We start from the raw sequence: 11103 nt of genomic DNA on the forward strand, positions 1-11103 counted from the left end.
TGACAGCCAGTGTCTTTCCCACCGAGCCACCGTCTCCCCAGCCCCCAGGATGCTGGAACTTATAAACAGACCAAATCTCACTCCTCATCTCAGCCCAGGAGTGGAGAACAATTCTCCTGGGTGACAGACGTCCCTTCATTTCTTAGCACCAGAAGAAATGAGCTATGAAGCTAAGTGGCTTGCACGAGGTCACCATGCTGTCAGTTGCTGGGGTGGGGGGCAGCACCTTGAGGGCACGCCCACTTCTGTATTGATGTGCCTTCAGAGTGTCCCTTCCTTTATGGTGCAGGCTGAACATGTCCACAGTCATTCCTGCCCACCGCCCTAACCCACTGAACATGTCCCATACCCTTGGCACCTATGTTGCCCTTAAGTCGCTAGAGAACCCAGGCTGACCTCAAAGTCAAACGATGCTGCCCTGGCCTTCTGAAAGCACACTGCAACACGTGACCCTCCCCCTCCTTACTAAACAGACACTGAGCATAGGTCAGTACTGCTCAGTTCACTATGTGGTTCAGGCTGGCCTCCAGCTCACAGAAATCCTCCTGTCTCAGGCTCCCAAATGTTGGGATTACAGGGGTTACACCTACATGCCCAGCTTATTACACACTCCTACCCCCCACCCTGGACACACACGCACACCTTACTATTTCTTGGAGGTCATTCCTGGTACATAAGCAGCGTCCTTATTGGCTTGTGCGGGTGCAAAGCATCCTATCACCTGCCTTACTTACCCTAACAGATGGCCTGTCGTTCACAGAAACTGAGCTCTTGTCAGCAAACAATGTTAGGATGGCATGATGTCGTTGTATTAGTCTAGCGGGAGCCACCATCATCAACTCGTGTGCATACGTGCTCTGTGTGTGTGTGTGTTCATGTGTGTGTCTGAGTGTGTGTGTGTGTGCCTGTGTTTCTGTGTGTGCCTGAGTGAGTGTGTGTGTGTGATGTGTGCCTGTGTTTCTGTGTGTGCCTGAGTGAGTGTGTGTGTGTGTGCTCATGTGCGTGCCTGAGTGTGTGTGTGTGTGTGTGTGTGTGTGTGTGCATGTGCGTGCCTGCTGAGACCAGAAGCAGTGGTCAGGGACCGCTGGGTGCTGGGTCTGAACTCCTATCCTCAAGACCAAGCAGCAAGCACTCTCACTGGATGAGGCATCTCTCTGGTCTCGGTGCAACCTCAGGACCTGGGTTTGTTTTTTTTTTTGTTTGTTTGTTTGTTTTTTTTTAAGTTTCTCATGCCCATGAGTCTCCATGGGTGGAGCTTTGTCCCAGCAACCTGAGCAGCTCGAGACAGTGGCTACTGCCGAATGCCCTCAGTGGCACATTAGCCTCCCTCCAGGAGGAAAAAAAAACAAACCAAAACCCCAAATCCTGGTTTCCCACACTGCAGCCAACACCTCTTGTGTTTTAATCTGCGGCCAATCTGATAAGTGAGAAAGAGTTTCAGAAGCGTTTCATACTGTGCTTAATGAGATAATGAGGGGGCGTTCCCACAGAGTGACGTTTGAGATAGAGTCCCTAGTGGGCAGTTCACCTGAGGGCCGGCCGAGCCAGGATATTCTCTGTGTGGAGTTCTCGCCTCCCCTGGAATGCCTGGCAGCTGCCAGTCATTCAGGAACAACCCTGGTGTGCACAAGTGTGAAGCTACTGAAACCCAGCCTTCCCACAGGGTGAGTGCCCCTCTGCTCCCCCGGCCACGCCACCTTCTCTCCAGAGCCAGCATCTGTCTCTTCCCTGGTGACTAAAGAATCAAGCAAAGTGGTGTTCCTTTCACTGCTGTTCTCTGGGGAAGATGCACTAATTTTTTTTTTTAAAGATTTATTTATTTATTCATTATATATAAGTACACTGTAGCTGTCTTCAGTTACACCAGAAGAGGGCATCAGATCTCTTTACAGGTGGTTGTGAGCCACCATGTGGTTGCTGGGAATTGAACTCAGGGACCTCTGGAAGAGCGGTCGGGTGCTCTTAACCGCTGAGCCATCTCTCCAGCCCAAGATGCACTAATTTTATTTGTATTTATTTGTCTGTCACTTCTTTATTGAGACAGCGTTTCTCTGTGTAGCCCTGACCGTCCTGGAATTTTCTCGGCAGACCAGGCTGGCCTTGAACTCAGAGATATGCCTGCCTCTGCTTCCTGAGTGCTGGGATTAAAGATTTGGGCCACCAGTGCCTGGCTCGTTTTAATTTTAAAAATCGTCTATTATTATTTTTTGTCTGGGTATCTTGCTTGCCTTTATATCTGTGCTCTGTGTGTGCAGAGCCCACAGAATCCAGAAAAGGGAGTGAGACCCCCTGGAGCTGGGCAGCTGTAACATGGGTGCTGGGCACTTTGCAGGAGCACTGGGCACTCTCATCCTCCCAGTGGCCTCTGCAGCCCTTGTGGGCTGGTTATGTATTCACTTCTCTGCCGACGTTGTTCTTTAGACAGAGTTTGGATTTGGCAAGAACGACACAAGGCATCCACTCCTGTCCAGCCTCCCTCTTGTGGGGTTAATTTAGGACCAACCTTTTTTTTTTTTTCTTTTCTTTCTTTTTTTATTCAAGACAAGGTCTTGTGTAGCCCAGGTTGGCCTTGAACATACTAGATAGCCTTGGCATCAGGAATGGTGACCAATGTCTGAAAACTCAGTGCCTAGGAGGCAGAGGCTGGAGGACCAGCCTTAGCTGCATCTCTGAGTTTGAAAGAAGCCTGAGCTAATGAGACACTATTTCCACACAAGTCCAGCTGAAGATAGCCTCGCTCTTCCTGTCCTTCTGCCTCTAGTTCCCAGCGACGAGGGAACACTTGGTGGGCAAGTTTCCTAGTTGGGTTTGTGTAAATGAACCAGGAGGTAAGTAAGAAGCAGAATGTCCAGGAAAAGTAAAGCCCCAAAATGTATGATGGTGGGGTGTGTGTGTGTGTTTGTGTATGCACATGTGTGTGCACATGTCTGCATGTGTGCACATGTGTCTCTGTGTGTGTGTACACATCTGTATGTGCCCGTCTGCATGTATGTGAACATGTGTGAGCACATGTGTATGTGGTGGTATGTGTACGTGTGCCTATGTATGTATGTCTACACAGGTGTATATATGGTCTGTGTGCATGTCTGTGTACATTTGCCTATGCATGTGTGTATATATGTGTGTATATGTGGTGGTCTGTGTACATGTGCCTATGCATGTGTATATATATGTGTGTATATGTGGTGGTCTGTGTGCATGTCTGTGTACATGTATCACATGGCTTTTTGTCCCAGTTTTCTGCTGGGAGTCCTGGTAGAAAGGCATTAGAAGCACAAATCTAATAAACAGGCCTATTATTCAATAATAATTATTTTCATACTTTTGATTAGGTAATAACTTAAAAGCACTTTATTTGGTTGGGGTTGAGGCAGGATTTCTCTGTGTAACAACCCTGGCTGTCCTGGAATTCACTCTCTAGACCAGGGTAGCCTCAAACTCACAGAGATCCGCTTGCTTCTGCCTCCCAGGTGCTGGGACTAAAGTTGTGCCCCACCAGCCCCTGGCTTTAAAGGCACTTTATAACAAAAACAGTAAACCACAAAATATATGAAATTAAAAAGTAGAGAGCGGCTGGAGAGATGGCTCAGCAGTTAAGAGAATTCCCTGCTCTCACAGAGGACCAGTGTTTGTTTCCCAGCACTCAAGTTACAACCAAGGCTCACAACTCCAGCTCCAGGGGGTTCAGTGCCCTCTTATGGCCTCTCTGAGCATGTGCACATATGCAGAATTACACACACACACACACACACACACACACACACACACACACACGTAAATTTTTAAAAAATCCTTTTAATAAATTAGAGTCCAGAGCCTGTGTTGGTTAAATATACCTGTCACACCAACATTCCAGAGTCCGAGGCAGGAGGATTGCCTCAGTTGCCTGGACTATAGGAAGACTTCCCCGCCCTCACCCCCCAATAAAAACCTAATGAAAGAAAGAAAAATAGAGTCAAGCTTGAGGGTGCACACCTTTAATTACCACACCCAAGAAACTGAGGCAGGAGGATTTTTCAAACTGCCAAATTTGAGAGCAACCTGGGATACACACTATCAATCAGCCAGAGTTATGCAACAAGAGTTTGTGTCAAACTGCTGTTAAAGCAAGGAAGCACACAAAGCAAGCCTGTGGACGATGGTGGTGAATAACTCAGCATGGAAGTCAGGAGCAGGCTTGGAATACATAAATAAATGCAGGGCATTATCAGATGGTGGAAAATGCTAAGGAAAAAACCATAAAGGAGGGTGTTGAGACTACAGTATGCATGAACAAGGTAAATGCTTTTTATGGGGTGTTTAAGGAAGGCTTGTGGGCTCCAGGAGGGGGACATTTGAATCTAGACTGGGAAAATAACTTTGGGGTAAAGGTCCCAAGTGGGAGCAGGCTTAGCTAGATGGGACTCAGTTCACCTGGGCAGTTGTCAGACGTCAGGTAACGTCAGATGGCCACGTGGAAATAAATACTGGGTTGCCAGCTGGTGTTGAGGGAAGAGTTGTGGGAGTCGGGGTGAGGGTGGGGGCTGCGGGATAAGACGTGGGTGTGCTAGAGTCTCCCAGACACCTCGAGCCATGCTGAATTAACATAGGAGGTTTACTGGGGAAGCCAAGTGTGATACTCGCTCCTATAATCCCAGCACTCTGGAAGCTAAGGTAGAAAAATTGTCTGTAGTGCAAGATCTGCATTAGCACAACTTTAGCCCCAGCACGAGGGAGGTAGAGGCAGGTGGATCCCTGGGCTGTAAGGTTCTCAGCGTCCACACGATGGCTCAAAACCATCCTGAATTCACATTCCAGAAGATCGAACGCCCTCTTCTGGTCAACTCAGGTACTGCATGCATGTGCACGCGTACACACAAAAGCAGGCAACACAAACACATAAAATAAATCTTTTATTTATTTTTTTTAAAAGTGTACTGAAGGTATAATTTAGTTAGTAGAATTCTTCCTTTGCATGAACAAGGGCCAGGGTTTAATCCTCAGCAGTGCATAAACTGGTGTGCTATCACGTGTCTAATCCCAGAGCTTGGAAGGCGGAGGCAGAAATTCAGCGTCATCCTCAGCTGCTGTCGTTCTAGCATAGCCTGGGTTAGCAGGTTTGGTGGCAAGCACCTTTACCCACTGAGCCATTTCTCCAGTCCAAAGTGTAGGGTTTCTCATCCTCAATGCTGCTGATGTTTGGGGCTCAATTCTGGGGAACGGCCCTGTGTGCTAATATTAGCTCGACCTAATATTAGCATCCCTAGCCTCCGCCTAGAGAAGGCTGGTAGGCTTCTCCTCCAAGTGTCAGCAAAACCGTGTCTCCAGACATTGCCACTGCCCTGCTGGGGACCAAAGTCAACCCTAGACAAGGAGCACTGAACTTAAGTCTAACCCCAGGGCGATGTCCAGGTGCCAAGGAGACACTGCTGGAAGTGAAGTTCAGTCAGCAGAGTCCTCCTGCAGGCCAGAGCATGCCTTCCTCACCCAGAACACTTACATCCTCTGAATGTTCCTGGGGAAGTTTTCAAAGCCTTCAATGCCCAAAGCTTGACTTTTCCCACAGGAATCCTGGTTCTGCTCATGCCAGCTCTGTCTGGTGTCTTATTGTACTTACTTTTCAGATAGAGTCTCACAGTGTAGCCTAGAACTCTTGCTATGTATACAAGGCTGGTAAAATGTCTGTGTGCATATGTCTGTGAGGTGTGTGTGTGTGTGTGTGTGTGTGTGTGTGTGTGTGTATGTATATGTGTGTATGTATGTGTGTGTGCATGTGTGTGTATGTATGTGTGTATATATGTGTATGTGTGTGTATGTGTGTATGTATGTGTGTGTATGTGTGTGTGTATATGTGTATGTGTGTGTATATGTGTATGTATATGTATGTGTGTATGTATGTGTGTGTGTGTGTGTGTGTGTTGCAAGAAACCTTGGGTCAGATTTCTTCACCATTTGGTGATGAAGGTGCTTATGTCCTGGGGTCATAAGGAAGACCATGAGAAAGGGCGTGAGGGAAGCGGCTGTAATCATGCCTGGTTCTGAGCCAACTGCTGTGAGAGCAGCCCCTCTGGAGATCAAGGCTTAACGTGTAAAGGAGCTCTGTGGAAGTGCCCTAGGGCTATACTGGGAAGGAGAGGAGAAGGGGGTAGGGGGCAGAGATGCCAAGATCCTCCAGGCTGAGGGAAAAGAGTGGTCAACAGTGGGAGGTGTGGCCTTGGGTGGGACGGTGCCTTAAGGGAGAGACTCCCATGAAATCAGCAGGGAAGCTTCTGGCCTCTGGAGTGTTTCTCTTGGCCTCCAGAAGTCTGAGGGCTTCAAGCTAGGGGTGTGGTTCAGTGATGGAGAACTTTCCTGCACCAAGCAAGCGTAGTCCCAGTGTCCACCCCCAGTACCACAAAGCGTGTCCCTGGTGTGTGGATGTGATGCCAGTCCATGCAGAGTCTACCCTGTAAGCTGATGCCTCTGGGATTGAAAATGCCTCTGCACATTGTAGATGCCAGGGAGTTACTCTCAGTCTATCGGCTGCCATGTTCCTGGCTGTTCCCAAGCCACCTCCCCTTCCCTCTTCTGTCTCTCTTGGAACAAGAATCTGGACAGGTGCAGGCGCAACCACACACACCACACTGCCTTGGAGACAGAGGGCAGATCTGGAGGTGGTCCAGCTGTGTGGCCTGGGATGGTCATTTGCACCATGGGGACTGTAGTTTTTCACAGGGAGCTGAACGCGATTATCTGCTGAGAGAGCTGAGCAGACAGTTCTCAGATGTGTACCTGCCATATCTGGGAACCAGTTATAAATAAGTCTCAGGAGCTTATTTTTCAGGAGAACTCCAGTGCATCCCATACCCCAAGAAGCCAGGTCAACCAACAATCCTTGGGTCTAAATCTGAACTCAGAACCTCATCTGTGCTGGGGGAAGTACCGACAGCGGTGGGCACAGCGCCCCCTGCTGGCTGATTCAGGAGTGCTGCCGGGGCAGCTAGGACAGCAGGGCGAATGCACGGATGGGGATGCACTCTCCTTCGCTCTACCCTGGAAAATCAGGTGCAAGTGAATGTCAAGAGAAGCAGTAAGTGCCCAAGAGAGTCACCAAAGTACAACAGCCAAGTACTAGGTGTTAGGTCACTTACCTCTGTCAAGTGTTTGAATGTGACAAGCATGAGAGGCGACCCTCCTTCCCCAGCACAGCTGCAGTCCCAGTACTACCACAAGCCCCTGTCCCACAGGGCCATCTCTCACCTTCCTGGTTAAAAGGCAGCTAACAGGTCCCAAAGCAATTCCACAGTGCCTGGCCGCCCAGGGCTTTGCAAGGAGGTACAACCGGATCAACCCATCCAGGCTAGCTGACTAATGGTGGGAAGCCGGCCCCACCCTTGAGCTGTAGCGATGAAAGGGGCCACCGTGTCAGAGAGTAGGCAGGTGCGGTTGGCAGGTCAGGACTGGCTTGCTTGGCAGCTCAGCCCTCACCCCCTTGGCTCCAAAATTACCTGAACCACTGGGTTTAATACCCAGTGCCACAAGAATGAACAATAAGTCAATAAAACAGCATTTGGCATCCAGGAGGTTGAGGCAGGAGGATTGGGAGTTCGAGGCTGTCCCCTGCTTCATAGCAAGCTCGTGTCCAGCCTGGGTTATAAAAAAACCATGTCTGAAGGGGGCGGGCAGAGGCAGATGCGGGGTCCATCTCTTCTGCTGAGGGAAGCTTCCTCTCTTGAGTCTGACTCAGAAGCAGCTTGTTCCTCAGGGATGCCAGGCCCTGGCCTCCAAACACAACCATCCTTTGGACCCGCCCGCCCTTGCTGCTTTAGGCCAGGCTGGCTCACTGGGTCTGAGGTCACAACTAAGGTGTGGCCAACCAGACCTGGCACACAAGCATCACCCTCAGCTGCTCACTTGTTAGCATGGAGCGGCTTCCCCCGTCTGCGTCCTGATCCCACCCTGCCGGGCGAATGGAAGGTATGTGGGTTGGCGCCCTTGGAAAAGCCCGAGTCACGGAATGGTCATAGCTCGAACACAGGCAGCTGCGACGAAACACGGCCAGGGTGTGAGTCAGGTCGGCTATTTGGAGCAACATGATTCCTGCGTTGGAGGCTTGATTTCCTCATCACTGAAATGCAAACAGGAGTCTAACACCCCAGTAAATGTTAGAGGACTGTCCTAAGCAACCAGGCTGAGCCAACTTTCCAAACAGCCAGGGTTATGTAAGTGTTGGTAGTTCCGGCTGCCACATCGGGAGTTTTCACCCTGAAGTCCATGGATGGGGCAAGTGTGAGGGCCAGGATAACGCGTAGGAATGGCTATCCCTGTGATGGGAAACTCAAGAACTCAGGCATGGAACCAACAAAGGATCAGACTCACACACCTGAAGTCCAGACCTGCCATTTTCAGACCAGCGAGTGAAAACGCAAGGACACAGCGTTAGGAGGGGCAGCAGGGGGTACAGCTCAATGCTAGAGTGTATCCCTAGGCATGCAGGGGGCCCTGGGTTCAGACCTCAGTACTACAAAATTAAAAGAAATAAATAGAACTTTAGAGCCCAGCATGGTGGCGTCCAGCACTCTGGAAGGTGGAGGCAGGATTTGAAAGTCCAAAGCCACTCTTGCCACACAGCAATTTGTAGCCAGTCTGGGCAACATGAGACCTTGCCCAGAGGGGGAAAAAAGCAGCAAACGTGGGGTCCTTATCCTGGGTTTGCCTCCATGTCCTCCTGCTACACTTCCAGTGCTTTATGAAGGGAGACGTTCAGTGGCAAATCAGATGTGTGGCAAGAGGCCAGATATGGAAGGACCATAGAGACGGGACAGACCCTGAAGGATTGAGAGACCAGAAACCTGGCCTGTTGGCTTCATCACCCCAAGACTCCCCCCAAAATCTCCATGGAGAAAATGTATTTGCTTCTCCAACACGTCCTGAGATGACCTCTATGATTCAGTTTCTCCTTCTAAAGAAAACTAAGGTGGAGGAGGTGGGATGGTCAGAAACAGCTTGGCAGAGCATGCCCAGCAGGTCAGGGGTTTGGGGAAGACGGCTTTACTGAAACTGTTGAGCCAACCATAATGTAAGAGGATTGCGGTTCAGGTGGAGGCCAATGTTTTCTGCACCCCAGCAACACCACATGGGGTTCCATCCCTATTGCATCTTATAGGTTTTTTTTGTTTTGTTTTGTTTTTTAATGTATCTCTATGTATCCCAGACCGGCCTTGAACTCATGGTGATCCTCCTGTCTCACTTTCCTAGCTTGCTAGAGATGGAAACCAATGCGCTCTTCCACTAAACCACATCTCCAGTCTTTTTCTTGTTATCATTAATGAGACAGTCTCGCTATGTAGCCCAGGCTAGCCTTGAACTCAGAGAGCTTCCTGCCTCCGCCTCCCAGGTGCTGGGATCAAAGGCATGTGCCTGCACCACCATAACCAGCCTCTTGTGTGTTAATTTATTTTGTGCATGTAAGTAGGGAAAAACATGTAGAAGCCAGAGGACAACTTGCTGGAGTCAGTTCTCAACTTGCTGGAGTCAGTTCTCACCTCCCACGACTCGGATCCCCGGGTCTGAACTTAGGTTGCCACACCAGCAAATTTGCTTTACCCCTGGGTCATCTCACCAGGATATAGTTAACATTTCTGTGTGCTCTTTTTTTGTTTTGTTTGTTTAAATACAGTCCTGTTTATCCTGGAATTTGCTATGTAGACGAGGTTAGCCTTGAACTCACAGAGACCCACATGCCTCTTTCTCCGAGTGCTGGGATTAAAGGTGTGCACCACCACGCCTGGCTTGTGTGTCCCTTTTTATCGGCATGTGTGTATGAAATCTGGAGGACAGCCTCAGGTATAACCTCAGGAAGGTCTACCTTGAGACAGGTTCCCTCACCGGCCTGGGTCTTAAAAGTTAGGGCTAGGCTGTGTGGCCAGATCCCCCTGTCTCGGCACCAGGATTACAAGCAGGCACCAAGCATAGAATTTTAATGTGTGCTCTGGGGACTGTGCTAAGGCAAGCGCTTCACGGAGGGCGTGGAGGGGGCATTGCTCCTCCCCAGGGCTGAGTGCAAGTCCTTATGCTGCAGGCAAGCGCTTTACCTGCTGGCCCAGCCCACAGCCGCTGTGAGCTCTGTGCCTATTCTGACTTCTTGCCTCTTCTTTTTTTTTTTTTTTTCCCGGAGCTGGGGATCGAACCCAGGGCCTTGCTACCACTGAGCTAAATCCCCAACCCTTCTTGCCTCTTCTAAACTGTAATTATTTTTATTTCCGTTCCCAATTCCTGTGGCTCTTGTTTGTTTCAGTTTGAGGTGGGGGGTCTCACGTAGCCAGTATTGTAAAGACTGTACGGACCTGCCTGCACTTCCTCAGTGCTGGGATTCTAGGTCTGTACCACCACACCAGGCTTTAGACTACTGCTCAGGACACAGACCCGCTGTCAGGGCTGTCCCAGAAGGAACACCAGGCTGTGTCCGTTCCTCAGCATTGATGAGGTACGGTTACTACGCAGGAGGAGTCTGAGGCTCAGGCCAAGACTTGCTTAAGGACAGTCTCTTTATCATGTGACTTCAACTCTGGGCCTGGTCCCCTGTGCTTGGCACCGTCCAGCCGAGCACCCATAGCATCCCATGATGCCTGGGTAGATTTAAGTCACCAATCTATAGCTGCAGAGCAGAGGCCAGTCCAAACTGGCTATTTATTTCCCATGCCGAGTGAAACCAAGTCCTTCTCCACCCACGCCTGAGTACTCCCACAGCTGGGAGACCACACCCTACTCTTCCCAGGGCAGCAGGTGAATTAGCAAACTCTTCCCCACTTAGGGAAAACCCATTTATAGACTAGCTGTGTTGACGGGCTTGGCTTTGTGAGCACAGCGAAGCTGTCTGCTAGCCCGAGCCACCTGGGTGCCAGCCATCTATGTGAGATCTTTACCTGAAGTGGTTCACCTGCTGTCCCAGCCACCTGGTACTGCAGCTGGTACCACAGGTCACAAAGCCTCCAAACGGGGCTTCCTCTTGTCTGCACCTGCTCATCTGAGATGGGACAATCTCCCCTTCCGTTCCCATCGGCCTTGACCTAGTCCCAGGTCCAGCCACTCCCCACCTGAAGAACTATTGCTCCTGTCATACTTGACATAACACACAAACACATG

This window comes from Rattus norvegicus, chromosome 9 (genome assembly GCF_036323735.1).
Source record: "Rattus norvegicus strain BN/NHsdMcwi chromosome 9, GRCr8, whole genome shotgun sequence".
NCBI lineage: Eukaryota > Metazoa > Chordata > Mammalia > Rodentia > Muridae > Rattus > Rattus norvegicus.